Source organism: Aquarana catesbeiana, linkage group LG03, assembly GCF_042186555.1.
Source record: "Aquarana catesbeiana isolate 2022-GZ linkage group LG03, ASM4218655v1, whole genome shotgun sequence".
NCBI lineage: Eukaryota > Metazoa > Chordata > Amphibia > Anura > Ranidae > Aquarana > Aquarana catesbeiana.
This window is the reverse complement of record NC_133326.1, coordinates 152498190-152512345: the sequence shown is the minus strand read 5'-3', so window position 1 is coordinate 152512345 and position 14156 is coordinate 152498190. Positions and strand designations below refer to the sequence as shown.

The 14156-nt window shown below is 41.1% G+C and overlaps 1 protein-coding gene across 2 annotated transcripts in view; it reads right to left on the bottom strand.

The window, feature by feature from the left end:
• LOC141134483 (uncharacterized) overlaps positions 1-14156 on the bottom strand; it is a 167896-nt gene that overhangs the window by 73701 nt on the left and 80039 nt on the right. The gene's annotated exons all lie outside the window — the stretch shown is intronic.

Below are 14156 nucleotides of genomic sequence, written 5' to 3'. Positions count from 1 at the left end.
TTTTGCACAGAGCAGCCCCAATCAGCTTTTTTTTGGGTCCCCCGCCGGTGGTTCTGGCTCCTCCCCCCTGCCAAGTACCCCCAATAGCAAGCTTCTTGCTATAGCGGCACTTTAGCAGGTTCACTCCCAAGCCACAATCCAGTGACTGGACATTGTCCATTCACACACAGAGCACATTTCAGCCCCACCCCCCGCTCTCTCCTCATGGCTCACTGGCTGTGATTGACAGCAGCAGGAGCCAATGGCTCCAACTACTGTTTTCATTCACTAGTTTTCATTCACCTATAGGTGTCACATAACCCATGTAGTCATGATTTATATAAGTATATATAGTGCAGCGCTACTATAATGGTAACTCTAATAGCACACCTTGTGCAAATAATACAATTATTAATAATAATCAGTCATTGCAATATCACATAACAGAAAAAGTCCTTATTATAAAACACAATTCTTGATTGCTGCTTATTTTCTGTGATATTCTATCACCACCATGCTTTTCTTTAAATACTGTATACTTGTGCACACCTCCACTGGCTATTTTACCTGCTCACCTCAAGAATGAGTCAGGCAGACTCAAACATAGCTCCTTGTCTTTGACTTTTCAATGATCTCTCCCTTCTATTATGGATCACTCTCAATGTGTTTCACATGGATAAAGGGTTGATCTCATAAAAACAGCCTCTCTCCTAATGCCCCGTACACACGATCTGATTTTTTTTTTTCCTTTGATATTTTTGCTAGGTGGTATTTCCTGGGCTTGTTCCCCTGCTTGTATCTTTCTTTCGCAACATTTTTAAATATTTTTCTAGTTTCTTGTTCCATCATGTCCCTTAACTGACCCCTTTTTATAACAATCTTCTGATACTTTTTTATGTCTAATTGTGTTTTATGTTTTTGTTCCAACTCATATAGTTCTTTTATTGCATTTTTCATTTTTATTTCTCTTTCTTTCTTTTCCCCAGCTCCTATGGAGATAAATTTTCCCCTAATATAGGCTTTATGGGCCTCCAAAATTGTCGCCTTTGTCACCTCTGGTGTGTCATTTGTACTGAAGTATTGTTCGATCTCAGTCGTTATTATTTTTCCTACTTCTGCACCATCTATAAGATCTTTGTTCAATCTCCAAGTCCCTTTTCTATGCTCCTTATCATTGAATCTTATCCCTACTGTTACTGGAGCATGATCAGAGATTGAAATTATTCAGATCGAAGCCTCTACAACATACTCCAGTATTTCATGATCCACCAGAATGTAATCTAATCTTGAGTACGTGTCGTGCACCAATGAATGAAATGTGTAGTCCTTTTTACTTGGGTATGTTATTCTCCATATATCGACTAATTGTTGACTGTAAATTTTCTTTTATCAATTTTAGTTGTTTATTTTCTCGAATCGGTGCATCAGACGTACTATTAAGATCATGATGTATTGAGAAATTGAAATCTCCTGCCAAGATTAAGTGGCCTTGTTTAAACACCATTAAAGCATTGAGAATCCCCTTTAGGTATTTTTTGGGGTATCTTTTGAGACAATATACATGTGCTAATGTATACCTTTTCCCTTGGAGGGACCCTCTCAGGAACAAGAAGCGACCATCTGGGTCGACTTTCCTTTCTTCCAAAATAAAACTGATGTTTTTTGCTATTCCTATGGCGACTCCTTTTGCCCTTTTGTTTGGAGCGTCCCCATAGAACCAAGTTGGGATCGCCTGTGAATATAGTTTAATATTTGAATCCAGTGCTATATGCGTCTCCTGTAGGAAGATTATCTAAGCGGAATACCTTTCCAGCTCTCTTAGCACTGTGTGTCTTTTTTCCGGGGAGTTCAGCTCTCCTACGTTGTATGTAATAAACTTAACGTCAGTCATTATTTATTTTTTCTTCCCTTATTCCCCTTTCTTGGTTCAATAGACAGATAAGGACGAACAGATCTCCCCCCCTCTCCCCCCCTCCCATACAGATCTTTCCCCCCTCCCCTTCCCCCTCCCCCCTTCTACTGTTGGTATCTTGACCCCATGGTCTGAAGCACTCCCTTCGGGACCTCCTTGTCCCTCTGCTCCCTCAGGCCTGAGGTGGAGTTCTGTATGGCGCTGTCAAACTCGCTTCCCTTCTAGAGAGGTGATTCCCGAGCACACCAAGAGTCCAGGTCTCTACACCCCTATTATTAAGTGTTCTTGCATAGCAAGACCATTTACTGTTATCTCACATATATATATTATTATTATTATTATTATAGCCAAATTTACCACCCTAACTCCTCCAACAGCTTTTACACTACATAGACAGTAATATACCAAAACGTGCGGATTGTTCCCGATTGGTGTGCTATTACTATGTGGAACGTTTCGCTGAATGGTTCATGAAATATTGACGTTTTTGTGGCGAAATTGGTCCCATAGGAATGAATTGCGAAATGTTCAAAACTAGAGTGGGAGGTGACAAAAGCTGAAAAATCAGGACATGATTTCTAAACTGCCACGGCTAAGCCATAATCCTGATAGTTTTCACAATATGACCATTTGTTTGCAACTCATGCTGTCCATTGACATTCATTGAAACTCCATTCTAGCCACTTCAAATTTGAAGGGCAAGATCTAAACTGCTACTGTGCCTTCATTTTTAATATTTCAGAGACATACTATGCATCAACATCTAGGTCTGGGTCTTGTGATTCTCACAATATAAAGCTCTTCACTGTAGGATTTATAGTTTTTAAAATACGACCGTTTGAAGTACTGCACAGTTATTACAGCTATCATGATCCTGTGTATTGTTTTTTGAGCAGTGGTTGTGAAGCATAAACAGGGCATGAGCGTTGCCAGGAAACAGTGGTTGTAAACACTGATTATCATCAAATAGATAGCACACCTTCACCTCCATTCTACGTCAAGATGCTGAGACCCCCCAAATGCATGTGGTCATACCTTCATCTGCTAGGCTTGATAATGCTGCTAATGTTTTTATAAATGTATGTTTTAATGTAACTGTGAAGCACTTTGAGCAACAGCGTTGCAATTAAATGTGCTATATCAATAAATAAAAGTTGAAATGCATTTCTCACTCTATCAAGCTTGTCATGTGCACTTTTTAAATTTGATCAATCAATTGGTTAGTGTAATGTTTACTATCTTTACTCACTCCACACAGTTACTCTGCCTGCTCCATAAAGTTACTTTGCCCAGTCCAAACTTTCCACAGTTACTCCAGGCACTCCAACCACACAACAGTTACTCAAGCCACTCCTCCCAGTTACTCCACCCACTTCAGTTGTAGACTACTGGTGGAGGCAAGAACACTTCACACAATTTCCCCAGAAATTGTAGCTTTTCTAGTTTATCTTTAGTCTTTTCAGCTGCCTCCTGATCCCACCTTTCAAGACCTCCCTCCTCCCCCCCCCCTCCCCCCACCCTTAATTTCAAGTGGAGCATGAGAGAGCAGAGGAGAGAAATCAGTATTAGGTACTCTTTCCATTAGTGGTATTTCCCTATCTTGACCTTTTCTCCAAACAGTCTTCTGGTGTTGGAATCTCCAGTTTTCTACAAAATTCAGAAGTCTCTTCAATAAATCTCCGTCTGGCTGTACGGCCATTTTTCCTACCAATCAAGCATGAGGGGAAGCCCCAGTTATATTGGACTTTGTTTTCCTGTAAGATCGCCAATAAAGGCTTTAAAGTTCTCCTCCTTTTCAAGGTTTCTTGTGACAGATCTTGAAACATTTGAATGTTTTTCCCTTCAAACTTTATTGACGACTTTCCCCTCAGGTTTCTCCAGAGTTGTTTTTTTTCTTCCCAGTTTTCAAATCGCACTATGATGATTACTGTGGGATTTCTTTCGGTCTTCTTAATCTATGTACTCTCTTGATTTTTTTGGGTTTGTTTTTTTCTTTATCCATCAATGGGTTACAAATCTTCTTTATTATTTCTGTTAAGTCTTCGTACTGGAAGGAGTCTGGAACACCACATATCCTTATGCCCCGTACACACGATCGGACATTGATCGGACATTCCAACAACAAAATCCATGGATTTTTTCCGACGGATGTTGGCTCAAACTTGTTTTGCGTACACACGGTCGCACAAAGTTGTCAGAATTTCCGATCGCCAAGAACGCAGTGACGTACACCATATACGACGAGACTAGAAAAGGCCAGTTCGGAACCAAGCGCGGCACCCTTTGGGCTCCTTTTGCTAATCTCGTGTTAGTAAAAGTTTGCTGAGAGATGATCCGCGCTTTTTCAGACTCGTGGTTTTCAGATAATTTTCTGCTGTTCAGTTTGTGCTGGTGGGTTGGTATCTGCTCTTCAGTGCGTGCAGCAAGTACCATTGACTTGTCATTGTGTTCTTGCTCGTTCGTTACTGTTTTTCAGGTCGCTCTTCACAGGCCTTGCTGTTCTTCAGTGCGTTCTGTTACTTCGTTCTGAGCAGTCGACCATTTTCTAGCCATGTTGCGCATACGTACTCCTCGTAGAGTTCCTGCTGTGCGGGGGCTTGAACAGGGTGGGGAGGATTTCTCCGTGAGATCCGTAAGAATAATCCTGACGATTTCAGGAACTTTCTCCGGATGACGGACCCCGTATTTCACCGTTTGTTGGCTTTGCTGACCCCTTATATTAGTAGGCAGGATACGTGCATGAGGCAAGCCATCACTCCGGAGCAGAGGCTGGTCGCCACCCTGCGGTACTTGGCGACGGGTAGAAGTCTGCAGGACTTGAAGTTCTCGACAGGCATCTCCCCCCAGGCTCTGGGGATCATTATCCCAGAGGCCTGTTCTGCCATCATCCAGGTCCTGCAGAAGGAGGTAAGATTTTTATCCTTTAATATCACATTTTATTGTATATAATGTTTGATAATATATTGTATTTCTTTCCTCATTCCCTAATTACCATGATTGTAATATGCTGTGAATGTCCCCTTTGTCCTCATGCATGCTGGATTTTTATGTAATTAGTGGGACTGCTTTAGCAGTCCCACTATTGTTATTCGATTTTATTTATTTTTATTTCTTTATTTATTATTCCGTACGTTTTTGGCTCTGCGTAACGTCTGCATACTTTTAGCTATTAAAACCATTCAACTATTAAAACGTTTGTCTCTTTCAGCTGATGATGGGAGTTTTTCAACTTATTTTCTACCATTTATACTTTTTAAAATATTAAGCTTTTTAACATTGAAGTCAATGGGAGCATGCTTCAGATCCTTAAAATCTTCTTCTGCTCCCAAAAATTTCGGCTCCTTCATACTTTCACCTACAGACCCCCAACAACCTTTAAAATGTTCACAAAATATTCAGCTATCTGGCTATATCTTTTCAGTTTGATATCTTTTACAGTTTTTGTGAAAAAGCTTTTTGTTTAGAGGTCATTTCAGGAAATTTTAGCCATTAATCAGAGTGTACTGTGTTGCTTTTGTTGCCATGGTTACCAAAGCTTCTGTTATACACGGGGGGGGGGTGGCTGGAGCATCTCAGCTCTGATTACAGAGCCCGGGGGAGGGGACAGACACACCATGTACTGATTTATAATAGAGGAATATGATGGGGCAGTTTTGATGGGGCAATTCTGATGGGGCAGTTTTGATGGTGGCAATATGATGGGGCAGTTTTGAAGGGACAATTCTGATGGGGCAGTTTTGATGGTGGCAATATGATGGGGCAGTTTTGATAGGGAAATTCTGATGGGGCAGTTTTGATGGGGCAATTCTGATGGGGCAGTTTTGATGGGGCAATTCTGATGGGGTAGTTTTGATGGGGCAATTCTGATGGGGCAGTTTTGATGGTGTCAATATGATGGGGCAGTTTTGATGGGGCATTTCTGATGGGGCAGTTTTGATGGTGGCAATATGATGGGGCAGTTTTGATGGGGCAATTCTGATGGGGCAGTTTTGATGGTGTCAATATGATGGGGCAGTTTTGATGGGGACAATTTTGATGGGGCAATTCTGATGGCAATATGATGGGGGCAGTTTTGATGGTGGCCATTTTAGCAATTCAGCTATTCAGCATTCCCATGCATTTTCCCCAGGAAATGCATTTTCTAGTTTATTTTTATTCTTTAATTTTATTCCGTACGTTTTTTGGCTCTGCGTAACTTCTGCATACTTTTAGCTATTAAAACCATTCAACTATTAAAACGTTTGTCTCTTTCAGCTGATGATGGGACTTTTTCAACTTTTTTTCTACCATTTATACTTTTTAAAATATTAAGCTTTTTATCACTTTTTTTAACATTGAAGTCAATGGGAGCATGCTTCAGATCCTTAAAATCTTCTTCTGCTCCCAAAAATTTCGGCTCCTTCATACTTTCACCTACAGACGCCAAACAACCTTTAAAATGTTCACAAAATATTCAGCTATCTGGCTATATCTTTTCAGTTTGATATCTTTTACAGTTTTTGTGAAAAAACTTTTTGTTTAGAGGTCATTTCAGGAAATTTTAGCCATTAATCAGAGTGTACTGTGTTGCTTTTGTTGCCATGGTTACCAAAGCTTCTGTTATACACGGGGGGGTGGCTGGAGCATCTCAGCTCTGATTACAGAGCCCGGGGGAGGGGACAGACACACCATGTACTGATTTATAATAGAGGAATATGATGGGGCAGTTTTGATGGGGCAATTCTGATGGGGCAGTTTTGATGGTGGCAATATGATGGGGTAGTTTTGATGGGACAATTCTGATGGGGCAGTTTTGATGGTGGCAATATGATGGGGCAGTTTTGATAGGGCAATTCTGATGGGGCAGTTTTGATGGGGCAATTCTGATGGGGCAGTTTTGATGGTGGCAATATGATGGGGTAGTTTTGATGGGACAATTCTGATGGGGCAGTTTTGATGGTGGCAATATGATGGGGCAGTTTTGATAGGGCAATTCTGATGGGGCAGTTTTGATGGGGCAATTCTGATGGGGCAATTCTGATGGGGCAGTTTTGATGGTGGCAATATGATGGGGCAGTTTTGATGGGGCAATTCTGATGGGGCAGTTTTGATGGTGGCAATTCTGATGGGGCAGTTTTGATGGTGGCAATATGATGGGGCAGTTTTGATGGGGACAATTTTAATGGAGCAGTTTTAAAGGTGGCAATATGATGGGGCAGTTTTGATGGGGCAGATTTGATGGTGGCAATATGATGGGGCAGTTTTGATGGGGACAGTTTTTATGGGGCAATTCTGATGGGGCAGTTTTGATGGCAATATGATGGGGGCAGTTTTGCTGGGGGCCGTTTTAGCAATTCAGCTATTCAGCATTCCCACGCATTTTCCCCAGGAAATGCATTTTCTAGTTATTATTATTATTAGTGGGACTGCTTTAGCACTCCCACTATTGTTATTCGATTTTATTAGTGGGAATGCTTTAGCAGTCCCACTATTGTTATTCGATTTTATTAGTGGGAATGCTTTAGCAGTCCCAATATTGTTATTCGATTTTATTAGTGGGACTGCTTTAGCAGTCCCACTATTGTTATTCGATTTTATTTATTTTTATTCCTTAATTTTATTCCGTACGTTTTTGGGCTCTGCGTAACTTCTGCATACTTTTAGCTATTAAAACCATTCAACTATTAAATTATGTTCGTTTCTTTCTGCTGATGATGGGACTTTTTCAACTTTTTTCCTACCATTTATACTTTTTAAAATATTAAGCTTTTTATCACTTTTTTTTAACATTGAAGTCAATGGGAGCATGCTTCAGATCCTTAAAATCTTCTTCCGCTCCCAAAAGTTTCAGCTCCTTCATACTTTCACCTACAGACGCCAAACAAACTTTAAAATGTTCACAAAATATTCAGCTATCTGGCTATATCTTTTCAGTTTGATATCTTTTACAGTTTTTGTGAAAAAGCTTTTTGTTTAGAGGTCATTTCAGGAAATTTTAGCCATTAATCAGAGTGTACTGTGTTGCTTTTGTTGCCATGGTTACCAAAGCTTCTGTTATACACAGGGGGGAGGTGGCTGGAGCACCTCAGCTCTGATTACAGAGCCCGGGGGAGGAGACAGACACACCATGTACTGATTTATAATAGAGGAATATGATGGGGCAGTTTTGATGGGGCAATTCTGATGGGGCAGTTTTGATGGTGGCAATATGATGGGGCAGTTTTGATAGGGAAATTCTGATGGGGCAGTTTTGATGGGGCAATTCTGATGGGGCAGTTTTGATGGTGGCAATATGATGGGGCAGTTTTGATGGGGACAATTTTAATGGAGCAGTTTTAAAGGTGGCAATAGGATTGGGCAGTTTTGATGGGGGCAGTTTTGATGGGGGCAATATGATGGGGCAGTTTTGATGGTGGCAATATAATGGGGCAGTTTTGATGGGGCAATTCTGATGGGGCAGTTTTGATGGGGCAGTTTTGATGGTGTCAATATGATGGGGCAGTTTTGATGGGGCAGTTTTGATGGCGGCAACATGATGGGGCAGTTTTGATGGTGGCAATACGATGGGGCAGTTTTGATGGGGCAGTTTTGATGGAGCAATTCTGATGGTGTCAATATGATGGGGCAGTTTTGATGGGGCAATTCTGGTGGGGCAGTTTTGATGGTGGCAATATGATGGGGCAGTTTTGATGGAGCAATTCTGATGGGGCAATTTTGATGGTGGCAATATGATGGGGCAGTTTTGATGGGGACAATTTTGATGGGGCAATTCTGATGGCAATATGATGGGGGCAGTTTTGATGGCAGCCGTTTTAGCAATTCAGCTATTCAGCATTCCCATGCATTTTCCCCAGGAAATGCATTTTCTAGTTATTATTATTATTATTATTAGTGGGACTGCTTTAGCAGTCCCACTATTGTTATTCGATTTTATTAGTGGGACTGCTTTAGCAGTCCCACTATTGTTATTCGATTTTATTTATTTTTATTCCTTAATTTTATTCCGTACGTTTTTTGGCTCTGCGTAACTTCTGCATACTTTTAGCTATTAAAACCATTCAACTATTAAAATGTTCGTCTCTTTCAGCTGATGATGGGACTTTTTCAACTTTTTTTCTACCATTTATACTTATTATCCTTCATACATATTTGCCTTCACTTACCTCCCCAGCATGCTCTCCTGGCCCTATATTCACCTTATGTATTCACTTAATAATGTATTTTGTCCGCTCCATAGTAGTGCTTTACCCCAAACACCCCCTAAAATTTATGGAAATGTGATTGGTGCTTAAAATTCATGCCGAGTTCCAGAGGCTTTTTTTTGGGGTCCCCGAATCATTTGGAAACCTCCCTCCCCCCAACTGCTAAGTCAGCTGATACCAATTCTCTATCTATCCTCAATCATCTATCTGCTGACTTTGCCAAACCCATACACACTATACCCATATTTTTTGTGGTCAGATGTATAGATGAATTCCCCAAAACATGTAGTGCAAGGGCCTGCCTGTATACTTTCAAATGGTACTGGTTAAAGTTTTTGTATCCTATTATTATCTTAATAGGTAATAGCAGAATGTCCAAATGTGCTCAAATGTGTACAGTGTGTATTTATATCTTTGTATTATGACACTTCTTACCTGTCTAGTGGGCTGCCAATAACTAAGGAGGGGCTGTTCAAAGTAATACCCATTATTTAGGCATTCATCTCTCAATGAAATGGAGAGGGTTACCTGTCCAAGAGTCCCCCCCCCTATAATGTTAGAAATGGCCCATGAGAGGGGGGAATCTGATAGGTGTACCTTATACTTTGTTCTTTAAAAATTCCCATAAATAAATGTTATCTTGGTGTTGGCCAAGAATGTTTGTGTCTAATCTGCTTTCCCTGTTTATGTGCAAAAGGACTATTTTTTTTTTTATACTCCACAGTTTCCTTCCACGCCACAGGAAGGCAGACTGTGGCCTCACACTTTGCCCAGTGGTGGGACTTTCCTAACTGCGGAGGGGCAATTGATGGGAAACATATCCACATCATCCCACCACCCAACTCAGGGTCGTACTACTATATTTATAAGGGGTTCAATAGTATTGTGATGTTGGCGGTGGTGTCGGCTACTTACGAGTTCCTGTATGTGGACGTGGGGAAGAATGGCCGGATGTCCGATGGTGGAGTCATCGCCCAGACGGAGTTCTACAGGCATCTCCAGAATGGCAGCTTGGACTTGCCACCTCCAGAAGACAATGTGGAAGGACTCCCATTCGTCTTTGTTGCGGATGAAGCGTTTGCGCTGGGGGACCATCTTATGCGGCCATTCCCGATGAGGACCCTCACCCCGGACCAGAGGGTTTTTAATTACCGGCTGGCCAGAGCCAGAAGAGTGGCGGAGAACATGTTTGGAATCATGGCCAGCCGGTTCCACCTATTTCTTACACCCATACATATGGCGGAGTACAAACTGAATCACATTATCCTGGCGTGCTGTGTTCTACACAACTTTTCACAGCAACATTCTGCCAACTATGCTGGCTCAGTTGGGCCTGAGGCTGGAATTCAAAATGAACCAACCCTGACGGCGCTTGAAAGTGACTGTCCTGGCTTGCCCCCTCTGAGTGCCCGTGATGTCCGGCTAAGATACCTTGAATTCTTTGCGGGTAGGGGGGCTATCAATATGCCCAACAATGTTTAAAACCTTTTTCAAATAAAAAATAAGACAAAATAAGCAAATCTTTGGTGACATTTACTGCTTGTGTTTGTTTTAGCTGACCCTGACAGAAATGTGGTGAGTCCTGAAAATGGCGTGATTGTGTAACCTTACAAAGCACTGTTGGGTGTTATTTACTAAAGGCAAAGACACTTTGCACTACAAGTGCAGTTGAAACTGCACTTATAGTGCAAAGTGGATTTGCCCTTAGGAAATAACCCCCATTGTCACAGAAAGCAGCAATTAGAGCACCACAAAAGTGTTGTAGCATTGAGACAATAACCCACACATTCTTGATTATCAATCTTTTTAATACCCGCACAATCACATGTGCATTTAGAAAAGGTTTTTTAAAACAAACCAACATGTTTGTTGTATAACAATTTTTGGGGTCACATTAGAAAAAGTAGAAATGTCCATTTAAGATAAAACAGGCATGTTTAAAACCCACAAGAAAGACACAAATCTTGAACTTACAAAGTTCACATTTGGTAGAAAAGCCAAATTTTGAAGATGCACACAAATAGCCGAATGTCAACATGTGCTAGCTGCCATCATGGGGGATCAAGGGACGTGTTTTGGGGGAGAAACCCCTTCCTCTCAGCTACTTTATTATTGAGGAAGGAGTTGCAACCCCAAAACACGTCCATTGATCTCCCGTGATGCAGATAGCACATGTTGACACACTGTGTGCATCCTCAAAATTTGCCTTTTCTCCCATTAGACAAAAAATGTTAAAATTGTAGCACACCATAAAACAAAGGGATTTGGAGGGGTTTTAAACTCTCCCCATTATTTTTTTGAAGAACATCATTGATGTTTTTCTTGATGTTTTCCAAGTCCCTATTACACCCCATGATCTCCCCGATCAGGATCTGTGCACTTTCCGAGGTGAAAGGATCTGGATCCACAACATCACGATCACCTAAAAAGATAGAAACCAAAAAAAAACATGTATTATAAATATGCCGGCATCCATCTCTTACCTGAGCCTGTGGTCGCAGACACTTACCTGTTGTGGTGCCAATTTCCACCACATCTTCCTCCTCCTGCTTTTCTTGTCTTGGTTGGATTTCCCCTTCTTCTAGAGGTGGGGGGTCTCTGGTCTCCTCGGATGAGGGGTGTCCTCCGAGTCTTTTCTCCCCTATGTAAAAAAAAAATGGTATACATAACATACAGATATTTGAGGGAAGAACTATAAATATGAAACATTGCTTGGAAGTGGGGTACAATTGTCTGTTTTGGCAGAGTTCCAAGATGTTGAATATTTAGTGTCCTTTTTGTCAAGCTTCAATACTTTACCTGTTTTGAACAATCTTCACAGATGGAGACACCCCTATAGTATCCACTGGAGCACCTGTGTGGGCCCCCTAATAAAAAGGATGTTCTTGTGTCCCACACTAGTGCTCCAGCGTCCAGATGTGAAAACTGCTGCTGAGTGTCCTCTCCTTACACAGAATCGAGTTTGCATTTCATTCTAGTAACAAACCCATCCACACAACCAAATTATTTTCAGACAAGCAGGCCCTAAAAAATGTGGTCAAATGCATATGGCCAAAACAATGGTGTTTTATAGGCCGAAAGAAAAATGTTTGATACGAACGAATAATGTGCCCATGAACATGAAAGTTGACATTTTAAACTGGATAACAGTTAAGAAAAGCACATGGAGCAGCACGAACGTAATAAACACAAAAAGAATAGGAACACAGCACAACTACTTACTTTTTTGCAGCACTCTCCGGATCTTTCTGTACTGCTCGTGCTCTCTTAATTTTAGGTCCGGCCACCGCTTCCTGAGCTGATCTTTCGATCGACGTACCCCGAAATTCCGGTGCAGACTTTTGACCACTTTCGTCATAATCTTGGCCTTTCTGACATTGGGGTTGGGGTAAGGTCCATACTTCCCATCATAGTCGGCCCTCTTCAGGATGTCCACCATCTCCAACATCTCCCCAAAGGACATATTTGAGGCCTTAAATCGTCTCCTTCTGGAGTCCAACATCCCCCTTAGAGGCTTCATAAAATATAAGAAAACATTCAGGCAAAAGTTTTCTAGTTTCTTACTCTACTTTTTCCGCTACATTGTAGACAGTAGGGGGTGTAAAAATAAAACCTTAAAACTTCTAGTAAGGACTCTCCTATAAAAAATTATTTCCTCTGTTACTCTCTGTACTTTCTGCACTCTATATCTACAAACTACTTCTGATAACACGTTTTACTGTGACCTTTGCAGTAGCATTTGCCACTGGACATCCAGAAAACATGTCCATACAGACAAAATGCATACTTGTAAGATCCTAACTTGGGCATCTGGATATATCTTTTTGTAATCTCTGGAAGGGATGTTCAGCTTTTGGTAACACCTTTGGTAACAGGTAAAACAAGAAGTGGTATGTTATAAAAACAACTGTGGAGAACCCTGGCTCTATCCCAAGCTCATTTACTAAGGCAGCCATAACTGCTTGTGACTGATGACACGGTCCATGTGTCAAGCTGGAGGGAAAAGAGTGGCTGGCAGACATAAATGATCACCTTTTCCAAAGTCCAGTTTCGTAATAAGTTGCCCCCTGTGGACCACTTGTTCTTCTCGTTCTGGGGTCCTTAAAGTTGAATTATTAATCCCAGCTATACTGGGCCAGAACTAGGGTGGAATCTGTGAGTTGCACAGACCCATCAAGTGTCCGGGGCTGTAAATGCAGCATCCTTAGTCACCTGGTCTGCTTCCATGTGTTAAAGTTAATATGGCTACCTCAGCAAGAACCTGGAAGGCTGAAAACAGCCAATCAAATTAACTTGGCATGCTATTGGTTTACCTGCCGAAGTAAAAACAAACTTCTGGCCATTCAAATGAAACCAAAAGCTCTCTATATCTCGACTATCTATATAAATATACACTCTTTTTATAGCTCACAGGCTTTGCTAAAACATGGAGCTCTGTTTCTTGAGCTGGGGAAAAAGGATCCAATGAGTTTGAATACAGAGTATCCTTCTGGGTGATAAACTGCATACTCAAATCTACAAAAAATTAAATATCTGGGTCTTCAGGGAGTGTGTCCTGCACTGGGCTCACAGCAGCTGATTCCTACGTTATCAATTTAACACATGTGTCTTTTCCTTTCTTTTGAATAAATGTACGCATTTTTCATTGTTAGATTTGTACATAAACAAACTCATATTTTAAACCTTTCATTAGACAAACATTTAGTTAGCTGTATATTTGCTGCACAGAATGTCAGACCATTAAAAATTAAATGTTTGACCAAAACAATATCTAACTTTGTCTAATAGCACCTTTGCATAAAAGCTGCAGCTCTGATATATCTGGGTGAACCCTTCATTACTGGGTCCAGCTTGCATAAATATATTACAATGGCTTGTTTTCTCCCATGCTGTTTGTGTAAGAACTCCAGTTTCATGTTTCAAAAGACAACTTTTTCCTGGCAATATTATAAAAAATGATAACAATTCCCTGCGGTCATGGAGAGATGCCCATAAATCCAAAATATTCTTGCTTTTATACCACTGCACTTACAAGGAAAAGGGGAACATCATTTCACAAATCCACACATTCTGCTTTGGATTTC